Genomic DNA, 13,924 nt, shown 5'->3' with positions numbered 1-13,924 from the left:
CATTACTGGGGGACTGGGTGGTACCAGTCACTTCTTTATGTGTCGGGAAGCACCAAGCAGCAGGCTGAGATTGGGACTATATAGAGCCATATATACTGTCCGAGATTCTTGAATGAATTTGTCTTGGGACTTAGCAACTTTGTGTGTTTGGGATACAATTAGAGGTCTAAAGATCGTCTAGTCCCTGGGGAAGAACTTGAGAAGGAGAGGAGACACTGAAGGGCCTGCTAGCTGTGCTTTGTGTCATAATGCCGAGTGAAGCTTTGCAGGTCCTCCTGGTGTGGGGAGATGCCCGGGTCCTGAAAGTGGGAAGAGAGGCCGGGGACTGAGGTCAGCCACAGCTGGGAGACAGGGCTGCTCCACATGGTGTCCTCCCCCGAAAGAAGGAGTGAAGACTCCAACCGCTTAGAGCAGGTATCTGCTACCAGCACAAAATGAAAACCCCTCGGAGTTAGAGGCAGCTTTACCTGAGATGAAGACACAGTGTTGTTTCTCCTGCTGGCAAGTGGCTCATGTCTACAGCCCAGCATTTGCAGTGCTGAGGTAGGGAGATTGCCTCTAGTTCAAGGCTGGCCAGGCCTACATTGTGAGCCGTGCGTGCTTACACACAATCTCCAAAATAACAAAAAGTCTATTTTCCTCAAGTTCTGTTAGGAGTAGTATTCAGGCAAGAGTCTAAGAGATGGGGTTTCCAGGTCTGTAAAAACAACAACAAATGGACCCCCTGTTAGATTAAATTTCGGGTAAAATAATATATTTTAATATAAGAATGATTGAAATTCACACATAACTAGGCAGCCGCTATTTTATTTTACATTTCTTATGGGAAACCTAGAGTCAGGACCAGCGTGTTTGTGTGTGTGCGCATGCGTGCTCACACACACAGGCTAGCAGCTGACACTGGTTATCTTCTTCAGTGACTCGCCACCATATTGTGGAAGGGGGTGGGTCAGAGGTCTCCAATTTAGCTAGTCTGGCTAACCATCATGCTCTGGAATCTCCTGTCTCCACCTCTTCAAGCACCGAGACTACAGGGCAGCCACCTGGCCTTTATATATTTAGTATTTTAAGAGTTTGTTTTGCCTGCCTGTGTGTCTGTGCAGCACATGTGCGTGCTCGTGTGTGCAGTGCCTGCAGACACTAGAAGAGGGCATTGGTTCCCCCGGAACTGGAGCTACAGGGAGTTGGGAGTTGCCATGTGGGTGTTGGTGATTGAACCCAGGCTCTGCAAGAGCAGCCAGTCCTTTCCACCACTGAGCCAGCTCTCCAACTCCATGCATTGTCTGATTTTCCCTCGCCGTCAGTGATAGAAATCTTTCCTCATAACCAAACATTGTAAGTTTATATGCTTGTCAGGTTTTTTTTAAGACTCTGAGTAGACTCACTTTGTTGGCAGTTTTTAAAACTTTTAGTGTGTGTGTGTGTGTGTGTGTGTGTGTGTGTCCATCGTGTGTGGTTATGTGTAAGTATGGTACATACATGCCATGAAGCGTGTTGTGGAACTGGTTCTCTCCTTCCACCTGTTGAGGCAGGGTCTCTCTGTTTCTGCTGCCCACGGCACTGCACACTCCAGACTGTGGCCTGGGAGTTACCCTGTCCATACCTCCTGTCTTGCTGTAGTGGTGCTGGGATTACAAGTGAGCACCACTGTCCCTTTATGTGGATTCAAGGAGTTAAATTCGAGGCTTCAGGTTTATGTGACGAGGGCTTTTATCAGTTGAGCCACCTCCCAAGCCTGCAATCGCTTTTTCTTGCTCATTCAAATGCTGTACACTTTGATCCCTTCTGAGACATGTAGGTCCCTTCTACCTTTCTGTTCTGTGGACTCGTGCTAACAGTCTGGGAGAAGATGAAGAATCCTGCCTGCGTCTGGACTGTATTTATCTGCTGATCACATAAATACTTGAAAATAGAAATCCATTGTTGAAAAGTATTTTATCAACTCATTTGTATTTAAAACTATTCCTGTCAGCTTCTAGTTCTCTGACATACACCACTTTTGCCAAAGTTCCTGTGGCAGGTACTTTGAAAGGGTGGCAGTCTGCTGTTTTCACTCAAGCCCAGTTAAGTTTGACAAACTTAGACATCTTGCTCCTTTCTGAGAACCGCAGTGAGTTCTTCTACAGTGGGGGATTCTTCAGTTCCACTAAGGCTGGCACTGAGGGCGTGGCTTGTTGAACTGTAGAGATTTTAGTGAGGAGAACGTAAAACCTCGGCTGTTTTCAGGCTCGCCTGTGTGTGTGGGCTCACTTCTCTCCAGACAGGACCCCGGCTCCCCAGAGCCCCGTGTGCTCGGCATCCTAAGGAGCAAGTTTTTGCCTCTGTCATCTTGTCCGTTCCTTTGAGTCATACTTGACAGCTGCACGTGACAGTTGGGGAATTGCTTTCAAAATCTGGCATCGGGTTTCAGTAGCCAATTTAAATATAAACCACATCCTTTGGAAGTTTTCAGTGGAAGACATTTATACTCTGTGTCCTTTAAATGAGAAGTCAAGCAAGTGGATGGCGGCAGGGGCCTAACTTGTAAGTGCCTTTGTTAGCATTTGGATGACAGATACACAAGTACCCCAACACTAGGCTCACAGTGTAACCAAAGATGGCCATTCATCTCAATTATTCAAATTGTGAGATCTACAGAAGTCTGTGCATTCCCACGTGAACTACGTAAACAATAATAGAAGCCTATAGCCAGGATGATGGGGGGAGGGGTAGCTCATCCCTTGACAGCCAAGGAACTATGGGTCTGACGTTCTAGTTTGGTTATCGATCCCATGCACTAATTTTCTTTATTTCTGTATTTTCTTAATGTATGCGAGTATTTTGCCTGAGTGTATGTGTGCACCACACGTGTACCTGGTGCCCATGGAGGCCAGAAGAGAGCATTGGATACCCTGGAGCTGGAGTTACATGTATAGGGCTGTCAACTGCTGTGTGGGTGCTGGGGACCGAACCCCAATCCTCTGGGAGAGCAGTCAGTATTCTCTACCGCCGAGCCATTTGTCCAGTGTCCAGAATGCCAGGGCAGGGCTGTGTCTCCAAGAATTTGCCGAACTGAGGTCAAGGGGTCGAGCTGTTTGTGTTCCTTACGTCACAGCAGAGAAATGCTGACCCATCTCATCTCACGGATCCCCTTTGTCATTAGTGGCCCTGGAATAGGAACGTTCACATTCTAGAGCATTTCAGTCAACCAAGATAGACGGCACTTTTAGAAATAATTTTAGCACAATCAGTTGCAAAATATTTATCTTAAATGCATATATGTGTTTTCCTTCACCTGTTCGTGTGCACCTGTGAAGCTGAGAGCCTGTGGAGGTTGTTGGTGTAGTCGTGCGAGGCACTGCACGCTCGCTCACTTTGTGTTCATTGTATATACATATGGTGTATAAGTATAGTTTATCCAACTTTCCCATCCTGTTTTTCCCCAAATACAATAGAATTCTCTAGGTGGTTTTATACAGATTGACAAGGACAAATTCTTCCCAAGCCAAACATCCTGTTAGTGAATATTTTCTCCTCATTGCATTCAGACTGACTTCTGCATGCTGCCACCACGTGCCATGCATGCCCCGTCAGTTAGCACCCATCCTCTGCCACGTAGACTTTTCGTCCTATGTCCAATGATGAAATAGGGAAACTTTGAGGTAAATTTATTGTGGTAACTTTTTGTCGTTCCAATATGATGTTTTTTCCAATAAGGAAGAAACATTCCACTTTTATCATTAAAATAGGTATGTAAAAGAATAACAATTCTGAGATGTGATGGATTTTCTAGAATTTTCCTGAGGAAAAAGTTATACCTATAGGGGAGAAAGTGGCTGAAGAGTGGGCTGTGCATAGGAAGTCATGTTGGGAAAGCATGTTCCTACTCTGGCCTGTGTTTTGTTGAGACGGGATCCTCAGATGTGAAGTCTAGCTGAGGGTAGCCTTGATTTCCTGATCTTTCTGTCTCTTCCTCTCACATGCTGGAATTATGGGTATCTTCTACCATGCTCTGCCTCGTTTATGCCTTGTTGGGTTTCATGAACATGAGGTTTCATGCGTTCTAAGCAGGAACTCTACAGATTGAGCTACATCCCCAGCTCCTGTTCAATGTTCTATCTTTTTTTTTAATAGAAGAGGAATTTTAAGTGTTTTTGTCTTTTTTTGCCTGTTTTAAAAATAGTAATTAACTAGCAAACAATAATAACTAGTAAAAAATAATCTCATTATAACATTTTTATTCTTGTATATTTTAGTTTCCTGTTGTTTGTTTTTGTTGTCTTTAAGTCTTGAGGATTCTAACTCGGGACTCTTGCCCAGTTAACGAGAAAGAGTAATCATATGGGGAAATGCTCTTGAAATTTTGCTGCCTGGCAAGTGCTTCCCCTTCCTGTCGCTGTTTGTCTCCTGTGGGGCCGCCTTAGCATTGACTGCACTTCTGCATTCAGTATCTGTGTGCAGGACCCGAAAGAGAACAGGGCCACCATGGTGAAAATGGTGTAGCGATGAAAATGATTTGGACACTCACATTGCTTAAAATGAGCATGCCGTTACAAAAAGCCTGGTGGATTAGGAAGAAGGTCAACCCACCGGCCTCTCATGGAGCTGTCTGAATAATTAGATCGAATTGGAGATATGTATCTATCTGGACTCACTCTGTAGACCAGGCTGACTTCAAACTCAGAGATCCGCCTGCCCCTGCCTCCTGAGGGCTGGGATTAAAGGGGTGCCCCACCACCTGGCTTGGATTTATATTTCAAGCGTATTTGTGGTTCTGAAAGTCTATGCACACTGCTCCATTTCTCCAGAGTGCAGGTAATTGAGATTCCACGTTTGTGGTAGACAGCTTACCCGTTCTGGTCCACGTTAGGTAGTTGTGTGTGTGCTTACACTTGCCTGTGGGAGTGTGTGGAGGCCAGAGCTGACACTGGACTATTTCCCCACGTCTTCACCTTACTTTGTTTTGTTTTTGAGGTAGGGTCTCTCACTGCACTTGCAGCTCAGCTTTGACCAGGTTGGCTGGAGAGCAAGCCTCTGGGGGCTGCTCTTCCCCTCCCGCCCCCACCTCAGCACCCCGGACAGAGACTCAAGAGCCACCATGCCAGGTTCTTACATAGGGAATCCAGACTAGGGCCTGGATCCCCACAGAGCCAGCCATCTTCGCAGACCCCAAGTTAGTTTTTATGACTGAACTCAGTCAGGGATTCTTTTGACACTCTGGAGCCCAGTTTGTTTTTGTTTTCTCTGGCTGATTTACAAGGAACTGCCTTTTCTAATTTTATCAACCTGAAGACCGTGGCTGTGGCTTCACTTCCTGGTGCTGGTGAACAAGAAGTACGATTTGCTTTTCTCCCTCAGCTCCAACTGTTTTTCCAAACTGCGTTCTGCTTAATTGTCTCTTCCATTTGAAAACACTGAAATTCTCCCAACATAATTAAGAAAGTTGACTTTTGTTGTTGGATAAAAACAGTTGCAAATCTGTTTTTTTTTTTTCTGAAACTAAAATTTAAGGGCATTTGATATGAAACAGGTAGTGCCGTGCCTTCCAAAACAAAGGTAACATCCGCCATATCACTGCATTGAGGAGTCTGGAAATGACTCTGTTATCCCAATATGGCCTCTTCCGACCATGCAGAAAGGCCAGTAGCAGAGTGTTCCTCTTGAGACTCCTTGTGGTGTGGTGTCGTGAGCTAGTGCGCATCAAATCCTAGCAGTGCTCTGAGAACGGGTGACGGTTACCTCATTTAGATGTTTTCTGAAGGATCCTGTGGGTGGTGAGCATAGCTCCCCTGCCACCCTTCCACAGTGCGTTTCCATGGCTGTCTGCAGCTCTTGCCTGTGCCCTAAATGGCCCTAACTTGAGAGCATTCAGGGTCAAAGTGGTGCTGGTAGACGTAAGGGTCTTTGTCTCTGGTGGCAGAATCATGGGAGATCCAGGAGAGATGAATGGGCAGTAGGGAAACGTTTAGTTTACCTATTGAAGGAAAGTGATTGTTTTGTTTTTTGTTTGTGTGTAGTGATGAGGCTAGTAGGCCTGCTTTTCGTCCCACCCGGCTCCCGCACGGCTAGCTTTGCCCCGGAAATAACAACACACAAATTGTATTCTTTTAAACACTGCCTGGCCCATTATATCTAGCCTCTTCTTGGCTAACTCTCATATCTTGCTTTAACCCATATTTAGTAATCTGTGTAGCACCACGAGGTAGTGGCTTACCTGGAAAGATTCAGCATGTCTGACCTGGCAGCTGGCTCCATGGTGGCTGCCTGAGGCGTCAGCCTCATGGCCTTCTTCCCAGCATTCTGTTCTGTCTACTCCACCCACCTGTTCTGACCTATCAGGCCAAGCAGTTTCTTTATTAATTAACCAGTGAAAGCAACAGATAGACAAATGACCCTCCTCCATCATTTGTGTGTTTTTTGCTTAGAAAAAAGAAGTCTACAGTAGCTAGTTTTTTTGACAAGGCCACTCAGCTCTTCAGCTTACGAGACTGGAACAGTCTTTGCCCACTTGGATCTTCAAAGGGAGCTGGACACAGTCGTTTCGGTAGCTGTGCCGTTTTTCATTTTGCCACAACCTTTGTCTATGTGTGTTTCTGTGTGTGTTTCTTTTGTGTCATACTCTTCTAAGGAACAAACAGAAGGCATTGTGTGCGTGCTGGACTTGATCGTTCTGCAAGAATGGAAATGAGTCTGCTATATTCTGACCTCTTTCCAAAATTCATTGCCTGACACCAGGAAGCCACTTATCAAAAGCCATCCGTATTATGTCACAATCCTTTAGCACTGGGACCCTTGTAAAAAGACACTTAGCGGGACAGGTCTACATACTTATCTCAGCTAGATGTGGTCGTCTTCTATAAACATTGTTTATAGACCTTGAGGTTTAGGTGCCTATGCTTACAGATCTGTTAGTGAACACTTGCTCATGTACCTCTCGCGTTACAGAAAACCCAATTGGTTGTGTAAAGGAAAACTCTGGCAGTATGGTGGTGTCTGTGTTTGTGGTGGGAGGTCAGAAAGGATTTGCATGTTTCTTCTAGAAAGTAGAACCGGATCCAGTGGAGCAAATGCAGCTGCAGGTGCCATTGAGTGGCAGACCATGAGGTGTGCAAGGGGGGAGTTAGGATAACAGCGAAGAGATGGCCTCTCACCACCTAGTGTGAATGAGGAGGGCTTTGGGAACAGTTGCCTAGAGAGTCTGAGCAAGTCACCAAACAAAGACTGGTAAGCATTCAGCGTGTGCATGGGGCAGAGGGTATAGGTATATTTAATAGCACTGGCATTATCAGCTTTATAATCTGTTAGAGGAGGGAGCCAAGGTAGGCAGCTTCTTGCCATCCTGTCTTTGTCCCAGTTGACACCATTTATCGCGAGCCCTCTTTGTCTAGGTAGTAACATATCATTTCATCTCTTTCCCAGCGGCCAAAGGTCTGGATACAGAGCTTTCTTCAGTTTCAGATACTGCATTTGCATTTCGGGTTCAGAGGTAATAGGATGGGGTGTAAAGAGCATAGAAAGTTGGGCATCCATTACTTTCTCCATCGCTGAAACCAAACACCTGAGCAAGGCAACTGAAGGAAGAGAGGCTTTATTTTGGCTAACAGTTCAGGGAAAGTCCATCATGATGGCAGGAAGCCATGGAGGCCAGAGCTTGAGGCAGCCATCATACGGCATCAAGGCCTAAGCCAGGAGAATGGTATTACCCATTTAAGGGCAACCTAATCAAGATAGATGTCTCATAGGTGATTGTAGTCCTTTCAAGTTGATAATAACTGTCAAGGTTCTGTGTCATGTGTCAGGTTCTGTGCCTCCACCTGCTATAGATCACCATTACACTCGGGCCTACTTTCCATATACCAAAATACTCAAAAATGAGAAGAAAAGGAAACCCATTTTTACAGATAGTCAAAGCATACATGCTGTAACAGTTGGTCCTCATTGCCTGTTTGGGGGTTCCCCAAGTTGTGGGTCTAACCAGTGTTGTCAGCTGTGTGGCTGGTGCTTTGTCTCATCGGCAGAGGATTTTGGAAGCAGAAATCAAGAGCAGTCTACCAGGACAACCTGCAGCAGTTCTAGAATAGTCTTCCTTTGGCAGTCAGGTCCCACATACCAACCACGTGACTCAAAATACCCGCTTCCAAACCGGAGGCTCAAAAGGAAGCAAAAGGCATGTAATGTCCATTCTGTCCTGAGATGATTGACTCCCAACCTCAGCAGACAAAATCCATGGAAGTTCCTGTGCCTCTAACTATCCGCGTCTGCCGCCATGCAGCAATGGTGTTAAAGCTTAGACCCGTGAACATGGGAGCACTGGCAGTCCCAGTCAGTGCATGCCTGTGAGCCTCAGTTTCTCTGTTTCACTCCTCCAGGGGTGTTCCAGTAACAGCAGGTCCTCGCCTACCTACCTACATATTGCCAGGGTTTCCCTTTCTTACCCAAGGAAGGTAGGGGTGCTTCCTGCCGGCTTTGAGCAGTAGTTTAAGTGTACAGGACGATGCTCCTCTGGGCTTGAAGTCGGCAGATGGTAGTATGATCACGATCCCCATGTCTGTAAAGCTTACAGGTGATGATTCGTAAACTGGAAACTTAAGATGTGGTGGAAGTGTTGAGTACCAGGCTTTTAAAAATCATTTTTTTCCTGTTTCAAATGAAATCAATATCTCAATATACAATGTCAGTACTTTTTACTCATTGTTTGGATTTGAAGAATGAGCATGTGCCTGTCATCGGTTTGGCTTAGGGATTATTCAGTTGTTTGTCCCCTCAACAGATAGTTGAGTGGCCCAGCCCTTTCAGGTGCTGGAGAAACACAAAGGCCGACAATGACAGACATCAGGGAGGCATGGAAACTCTGGGCACTGCTGTGCGTGCCACTGTGGGCCACAAAGAGGGTCCTGTTCCAAATCTTCACCGGGAAGAATGCTCTACTGACCTTTGAAGACCGTAGGGATGGAATTGCACAGAGGGCTGGCTGTGGGGGAGGGGATGGTGGGGATTACACAGACCTCGTGGAGAAGAGCTCCTTGAGTCACACGTTTCTATAGTAGAAGGCAAAAGTCTGCAGATTGGAGAAGGGGATTGTCGTATACATTGTGATACATCTAACTATTTTTATTGATGGATGTGTGTGTGCGTGTGCGTGCATGCGCACATATGTGAAGGTCAGATCACAGGTTTATAGAATCATTTCTTTTCTTGGGTTCTGAGGATCAGACTCGGACCTCCAAGCCGATTCAGCTAGCACCTCCACCTACATAGCCATCTCTCCAGCCTGGCTTTAAATATCTTCATGATATTGTTTGTTAGGGTATGCAAGATTAAAAATCCCTTAAAGATTCTGAAGTCAGGCTCCTCTTTAGAACATCTTTAAGACACATTGCTTATTAACCCTGGATACGGAAGATGCACAAAAGGCAAAAATAATGATGGCGTTTCACATGTATGAATCCCAGGAGATTTGGCTCTCCTTCTGCAAATCTTGAAATAAATGTTTTCTGGGACATTAACTGGAAGACAGCTTGCCAGCACCAAACTGGCAGTCCATGGTAGAAACTCAAAACTGCGAACAGATGCAGCCTCCAGATTTTTAAAGAGTGGAATCTTTTCAGCCAGCTGCCAAATCATTGATCTCCGTAACTTTTTAAAGTCTGAAATACACATTTAAGTCTAACTTTACTGTTCAGCTCACACAAAACATTCCTGTGTGTTATATCCCAAATACATGGCTGATTTCCAAGAGACTTACCTTGGTCAGAATTAAAGTGTTGTTACTGACTGGGTAGTTTATCCAGAAGCCAAATAGATCAAATACAGTGTTTCAAAAATAGAACTCCAGTGGACATCAGTAACCATAGGCATGAAGGGAACCTGCGGGTGTTCTGTGTTCCCTTAAAACCACGTTTGCAGCGTGTGTGTGTGTGTGTGTGTGTGTGTGTGTGTGTGTGTGTGGTGGCGTTTGTTCAGCATGCACATCTAGTATATGTCATTATGATATATTTAGGAAACTCCAAACTGTCACCTTAGTTAAGTGATAAATCTCCCAAGGAATGGAGCTCAGGTCTCTCCTCAGTTTTACAGGCGTTCAGCATGGTTGCTCCCCTGAGGGATTCAATAGACGGGATCTTCCCATCCTCAGTCAGGGACACACTGGCTAGTACGTTCCAAAGCCATGTCCTATTCATAATGGGAGTCATCGTGGGCTCTGTGGTCTGGCTGGTGAGGAGGTGGGGTAGTAGGATCAAAGACTCTGTCCATGCAAGCCCCCCCCCTCCATGCACACATGTCCAAGACATCCTGCTAGACGTCTCTCCAATCAAGAGACATCTCTATTTTGTAAATCTTCGTACTTTTCAAATGCTTTTGCTAAGTGTCAGAGGAGAGGCTTTCTCCACCTCATGCAGACATGGGACTGTGCGTGTCCTGGTAGCCTACTTAAAAATCGTGCAGAAAGGCACAGTTTTAGTCCTGGTGTTGGTACATGCCTTTAATCCCAGCACTCAGGAGACAGACAGGCAGATCTCTGTGAGTCTGAAGCCAGCCTGGTCTACAAAGCTAGTTCCAGGACAGCCAGGGGCTAAAAAACCTGAAGAAATGCACAGTTTGGGAAATTGTACAGTAGGATAGGGATAGACAAAATCAAACCACTTAAAACACCAAATCTGGATCTATTTCTGTTTGCCTGACACAAAACTAGCCTGTAGGAGCTCGCAGGTGCTGGAGTCTCCAGGGCACGCCTCCATTCTGGCTTTGCCTCCCGGCAGTTGTCTCGGGTCATGAGCAGCACCGCTCTGTATCTCTGCAAAGATGGGTGCTACCAGTCCAGGATGCTGGAAGGAAGGCAGAGGAAGGAGTCAAATGGTAGCTGTTGGCAAGACGCTGTGTCTGGCTGTGTCTCCTGGGAGCGTTTCGGGGATTCAGAGATAAATGTGGTGGGCAGAGAAAGGTGACACACGGGGAAAGCAGCAGAATAAACCTGCTAGTAAAAGGCAATGATACCTGGTGCCAAGAACAGGCAGGGCCACGAGGGGAGCAGCACTCTAGGGACTCAGTTTGGCATGAGCAGAGGAGACTTTATAGTCCACAGTGAATGGCAGAGTCACTGCACAGATCTGGGCAGAAAGCAGGCTTGAGATGAGGGGTCGCAGGGGTCAGGAGTCTAGAATTAGACATTGCCGATGTCAGCGCTCCAGGGTGAGTGCGGGACTGAAGAAGGGGAAGGTGCCGAGAGAGCCTTCATACTCAGAACTGTTCTGGTCCTAGGAAGTGATGGAAACTTCCAGATTGGCTTGTAGTTCACTGCAAATTCAGAACTGGCGAGCAGGGGAGGATTTTCATGCTTGACCTTCAAGCACAGGGAAAGCTTCCTAGAAGGCTGAGCCAATGAGTTTATCATCATTCCTGGCAAGATGCCTGAATGAATTCATTGAAGAATTGCTCAGATGGGCATGGTGGCATGCACCCGAAATCCCAGCCCACAGGAGACAGAGGCAGGAGGATCTCGGATTCAGAGCCAGCCTGGGATGCACAGTAAGACGATATCCCAAACAACAAGAACTAATTCAGAGTTGGGGAGATGACTGAGTCAGTGAAGGCCTTTCTGTGCAAGCTTGGGGGTTTGAGGTCAGTCCTCAGAACCCACGTGAGAAAATGCAAGTGCCATGGCACACACTTGGGATCCATACTGGGGAGGCAGAGACAGCTCCCCAGAGCTCACTGACAGCCCAGCTTTGCGAATCAGTGGGCCAGATAGTGCTGGCGGAGGCTTCTTGTTTGCTCCCTGCTACCCAGACCCGAAATAATCACACAGAATCTGTATTATTTGCAATACTGTTTGGCCAATAGCTTAAGTGTATTTCTGGCTAGCTCTTACATCTTAAATTAACCCATTTCTATTTTATATTTTACCATAAGGCTCATGATTTATGGGCAAGGTTCCGGGCAGGAGTCTGTCTCCTCCAGTGGCTACATGGCGGCTCCCTGACTCCGCCTACTCTCTCCTCAGTCTCCCTGGAATTCCTACCTTGCTCTATTCTGCCCAGCAATAGGCTCAAAGCAGCTTCTTTATTAACCAGTGGTAATATAAGATATTCACAGCATACAGAGGGGAATCCCACATCAAGGTAGGAAAACCTGTCTCAAAACACAGGTGGGTGGCACCATGGAGTAACAACAAAGGCTTAATTCTGGCCTCCAACCACCCCCACATACATGAGCAGGCGCATATACCAATAAATCAATAGAAATAAATTAATAAATGATCACTTTGTTGAGTGTTTAAATGGTCCCAATAAACCACTACTGGGTTACTAGGAATAAATTCCTTGCAGAAAAATGGTTCTATTTTTGAAAAGCTCTTTTGTTGAAGGGGAAAGATGTTCAGATGCTGTCAGTAGGGGACTGAGAAAGTTGTTTAGCTTGTGACAGTGATGGTGGTGGAGGCCTGGATGGCAGTGGCGCAGCAGGCTGGCTCACTCCACCTGCCCAATAATGGAGCAGTGTCAACCCTGGAAGAGGACACGTCCAGCAGCCTCTCACCTCAGTTCTGGATCTCAACAGATACCTGCCCTGGCCCTTACCTTAGAGTGTGCAGAGTTGGAAGCCATGGCCTCCCTGGGTCAGAGGAAGGAAGCCAAGCCCAAGCCACGTGACCACAGGCCTTTTGCCCAGAGGCCTTGAGGTAGTGCCAACAACAGGCACCATCCCTTCCTCCTCATTCCCCTGGGAAATTCTGAAGGCCCTTTGAAAGGCTCCAGAGAACTTCTGACTTCATATCTGTATTATGGGACCTGCTTATCATTTATTTGATTAAGGAAGTAGGTATCAGACCTTAAATTAAACCAAGGGCGATGTGTAATGTCAGGTGAACCAATAATGTCAGGTGAGCACTGTGCCCCTGTGGCAAGCTCAGTCACTTCCAATGTGGAAAAAACACTGTCCAGCAACCCCTGGGGGAGGAGCTTGATGGAGATGAATGGGCCTGAAGCTCAGAGGCCTGATTTGCATATCCCCTCCCCTGGCCCCTGGGGTCTTATTTGCATATGTCCTCTCCTGGCCTCAGGAGGACAGAGCATGTGAACCAGGGCAGAATGAGCTGAGTTTTGTTACTTTTGAGAGCAGGTGGGGTTAGTAAGGATGGGCATCTATTTAAGATTTTAAATTGTTTATTATAAACGTAAAAGCCCTTCCATAGGACTTTGGGTGCAAGCCCAAGGCACGTGTCACTAAGCTAAGACAAACGATGGCAAAGTTCCTGCCATTGGCTGATACCTCCATGCTCAGGACCTGTGATCATGCTTGCTCTTGTCTCTTCGAATGGGGGTTAGGGGAGCTACAAGAGCCATGGGAACTTGGTTCCCAACATATTCCCAGGCACCTGTCGTCCCTGTGAGACAAGCTGCGCTCACTGTCAGCATGTGCACTGTCCTGCTTACCCAAAATGGGGTTGCCATGGGGACCCCCACAACACACACCCCTGGGTGAAGGCGCAGGTGTTCCTCTCATCTGTCTTCAGCTCGACATCAGTAAGGAGCTCTCTGCGATTGTGTTTCTAGCTGGGGGATCAGAAACAAAAGATAAACGCCCTGAAGCCATCTTCCTTTCTGGAGGGGCTGGCTTGCTTTGGAAATGAATGACCCCTGTAATCGCAGCTCAGGTAGGGAGAGAGAAAACACAGGTTATCCAGCGGACTGTAAGCTTAAGATAAGCAAGAAAGAACTTTTTTTGTATAAGCATACCACATGCAGTATTTGGGATAACCTCATGCTAAAATTAACTAACCATGAATTTCTAGTTGGTGATTTTGACAACAGTCCCTGGTATATAGCGACTGGATCTAGGTTTGGACTTTGAGCATTTGCTACAGTTTTCATAAGGGAAATCGTCCGCCAGCCTTGTCCCTGATCTACGGCTGATAGGAACCAAGCCTCCTCCAGAACCCCTCCCAGAC

At 46.5% G+C, this 13,924-nt stretch overlaps 1 protein-coding gene across 2 annotated transcripts in view; it reads left to right on the top strand.

Annotated features, from left to right (window-relative positions):
• Scaf8 (SR-related CTD associated factor 8) overlaps positions 1-13,924 on the top strand; it is a 200,585-nt gene that overhangs the window by 117,198 nt on the left and 69,463 nt on the right. The gene's annotated exons all lie outside the window — the stretch shown is intronic.

Source organism: Microtus ochrogaster, linkage group LG9 (genome assembly GCF_000317375.1).
Source record: "Microtus ochrogaster isolate Prairie Vole_2 linkage group LG9, MicOch1.0, whole genome shotgun sequence".
Lineage (NCBI taxonomy): Eukaryota > Metazoa > Chordata > Mammalia > Rodentia > Cricetidae > Microtus > Microtus ochrogaster.
The sequence above is the reverse complement of the archived record's forward strand: the minus strand, read 5'-3'. Positions and strand labels throughout refer to the sequence as shown.